Raw genomic sequence first — 3963 nt, forward strand, 5'->3', positions numbered from 1 at the left:
CGGTTTTTATTGGCCTACTCTCTTCAAAGATGCCCGTAAGTTTGTTTTGTCTTATGATGAATGTCAAATAATTGGTAATATTAGTAGACGTTAAGAAATGCCTATGAACTATTCACTTGTTATTGAACCATTTGATGTTTGGGGCTTTGATTATATGGGACTGTTTCCTTCCTCTAATGGGTATACACATATTTTAGTTGTTGTTGATGACGTTACTAAGTGGGTAGAAGCTATTCCAACTAGTAGTGCTGATCATAACACCTCTATTAAGATTCTTAAAGAAGTTATTTTTCCGAGGTTTGGAGTCCCTAGATATTTAATGACTGATGGTGGTTCACATTTTATTCATGGTGCCTTTCGTAAAATGCTTGCCAAGTATGATGTTAATCATAGAATTGCATCTCCTTATCATCCACAGTCTAGTGGTCAAGTAGAACTTAGCAATACAGATCTTAAATTAATTTTGCAAAAGACTGTTAATAGATCTAGAAAGAATTGGTCCAAGAAACTTGATGATGCATTATGGGCTTATAGAACTGCATACAAAAATCCTATGGGTATGTCTCCCTATAAAATGGCTTATGGTAAAGCATGTCACTTACCTCTTGAACTAGAACATAAGGCATATTGGGCCATCAAAGAGTTCAATTATGATTTCAAACTTGCCAGTAAGAAGAGGTTATTTGACATTAGCTCACTTGATGAATGGAGAACCCAGGCCTACGAAAATGCCAAGCTGTTTAAAGAAAAAGTTAAAAGATGGCATGATAAAAGGATACAAAAGCGTGAGTTTAATGTAGGTGATTATGTATTGCTATACAACTCTCGTTTAAGATTTTTTGCAGGCAAACTTCTCTCTAAATGGGAAGGTCCTTACGTTATCGAGGAGGTCTATCGTTCAGGTGCCATAAAAATCAACAACTTTGAAGGCACAAATCCGAGGGTGGTGAACGGTCAAAGAATCAAACATTATATCTCAGGTAATCCTATAAATGTTGAAACTAATGTTATTGAAACCGTAACCCCAGAGGAATACATAAGGGACACTTTCCAGAAAATTTCAGACTCCAAAAAGGAGTAGGTACGTGGTACGGTAAGTAAACCGACTCCAAAACAGTTCTAATGGCAATTTTTCTCTGTTTTGGAATATTTAAGAAAATAGGAAAATAAGAAGCAGACCGGAAAGGACACGAGGCTTCCACGAGGGTGGAGGGCGTGCCCGACCCCCCTGGGCGCCCCCTGCCTCGTGGTCACCTCGTGTGCCCTCCGGACTCCGTTTTCTTGCACGATACTTCTTTTGGTCGACAAAAATTCATTATATAATCTCCCGAAGGTTTTGACCACCGTATCACGCAAATATCTCCTGTTCTTGTTTCGAGATGTTTCTGCTGCAGATTCGGAACAAGATGTCTTCTCAAGAGTCAGTCGGGGAGAGTCGGGTGTCTCATCCGACACCGGGACCAAGAGCAAATAGTGATGCTGACCACTTTGGGCCTTCAACGGAAGAAGAGATGGAGGCAGACCTGAAAAGGATAGATGCCATGGAAGAGGATCAAGAAGTTACTTCTCGTTTCCGATCTGGATTCATGATGGGGGAACTATAGAGCTCAGCCATTCCAAACTCGGTCATCCCTTCCAATGTCAGTTTTCTTTCTTAAGAAAATATGAAAAAGAGTGTTACTTGTTCTCCTGTAGCTATGCAACATCCATGGGTGAAAGGAGCTTTAGCTGTCACGGGCAAGCTCCGAAAAGAAATAATGGGCCTCAAGCAGAAAGTCAATAAGCTTGAAGAAGAGAATCGTATCTTGAGGGGCATCATCACCAAGAATATTACATCACCACCTAGGAAGAGGGAGACATAAACACATGGGTATGGGCACTCCCCTTGGAAACTGCCAAGTTTGGGGGAGTGCCCCGGTATCATATCACCATCACTTTTATCTTTACCGTTTTTCTTAGTTCGATCTTTTTTATAATATCTTAATCTAGTAGAATAAAGTTTTAGTATGATCTAGTTGTGAGTTTTGCTTTATGATCTTCTTATGTAATCGAGTCTATGAGCTATATATAATAAGGATTAGTGTTGAGTCAAGGGCTTGATTATTTTTCTATGATCTTGAGGGAATAAAATAAAAGAGAAGAAACAAAAAAAATAAAGAGATCACAAGGATCTTATGGAGAGTAATGACTTCACATATAAAAGTATGATGAATAAAAGTTGTTGAAAGTTGACAAACATAGTTTTGGTCATCGTTGCAATTAATAGGAAGTAATAAAGAAAGAGAGGTCTTCACATATAAATATACTATCTTGGACATCTTTTATAATTGTGAGCACTCATTAAAGTATGATATGCTAAAGAGTTGACGTTAGACAAGGAAGACAACGTAATGGGTTATGTTTTCTTACATCTGAGATAAATTATATAGTCATGGATCATCCAACATGTTGAGCTTGCCTTTTGTTGGAAATATGCCCTAGAGGCAATAATAAAATGGTTATTATTATATTTCTTTGTTCATGATAATTGTCTATTGTTCATGCTATAATTGTATTATCCAGAAATCGTAATACATGTGTGAATACATAGACCACAACACGTCCCTAGTGAGCCTCTAGTTGACTAGCTTGTTGATCAATAGATAGTCATGGTTTCCTGACTATGGACATTGGATGTCATTGATAACGGGATCACATCATTAGGAGAATGATGTGATGGACAAGACCCAATCCTAAGCATAGCTCAAAGATCGTGTAGTTCGTTTGCTGTAGCTTTTCCGAATGTCAAGTATCATTTCCTTAGACCATGAGATTGTGCAACTCCCGGATACCGTAGGAATGCCTTGGGTGCGCCAAACGTCACAACATAACTGGGTGACTATAAAGGTACATTACAGGTATCTCCGAAAGTGTCTGTTGGGTTGGCACGAATCGAGACTAGGATTTGTCACTCCGTATGACAGAGAGGTATCTCTGGGCCCACTCAGTAATGCATCATCATAATGAGTTCAATGTGACCAAGTGGTTGATCACGGGATCATGCATTACGGAACGAGTAAAGTGACTTGCCGGTAACGAGATTGAACGAGGTATTGGGATACCGACGATCGAGTCTCGGGCACATAACGTATCGATTGACAAAGGGAATTGTATACGAATTGATTGAATCCTCGACATCGTGGTTCATCCGATGAGATCATCGAGGAGCATGTGGGAGCCAACATGGGTATCCAGATCCCGCTGTTGGTTATTGACCGGAGAGTCGTCTCGGTCATGTCTGCATGTCTCCCGAACCCGTAGGGTCTACACACTTAAGGTTCGGTGACGCTAGGGTTGTTGAGATATTAGTATACGGTAACCCGAAAGTTGTTCGAAGTCCCGGATGAGATCCCGGACGTCACGAGGAGTTCCGGAATGGTTCGGAGGTGAAGATTTATATATAGGAAGTCAAGTTTCGGCCATCGGGAAAGTTTCGGGGGTAATCGGTATTGTACCGGGACCAACGGAAGGGTCCCGGGGGTCCACCGGATGGGGCCACCTATCCCGGAGGGCCCCATGGGCTGAAGTGGGAGGGGAACCAGCCCATAGTGGGCTAGTGCGCCCCCCTTGGGCCTCCCCCTGCGCCTAGGGTTGGAAACCCTAGGGGTGGGGGCGCCACCCTTGCCTTGGGGGGCAAGGCACCCCCTTGGCCGCCGCCCCCCTAGGAGATTGGATCTCCTAGGGACGGCGCCCCCCCTAGGCACCCTATATATAGGTGGGGGGAGGGAGGGCAGCCGCACCCAAGCCCCTGGCCTCTCACTCTCCCTCCCGTGACACTCCTCTATCTCCCTGCGCTTGGCGAAGCCCTGCCGAGATCACCATTGCTTCCACCACCACGCCATCGTGCTGCTGGATCTTCATCAACCTCTCCTTCCCCCTTGCTGGATCAAGTTGGAGGAGACGTCTTCCCAACCGTACGTGTGT

The sequence above is a fragment of the Triticum urartu genome, chromosome 2 (genome assembly GCF_003073215.2).
Source record: "Triticum urartu cultivar G1812 chromosome 2, Tu2.1, whole genome shotgun sequence".
In the NCBI taxonomy this organism is placed as follows: domain Eukaryota; kingdom Viridiplantae; phylum Streptophyta; class Magnoliopsida; order Poales; family Poaceae; genus Triticum; species Triticum urartu.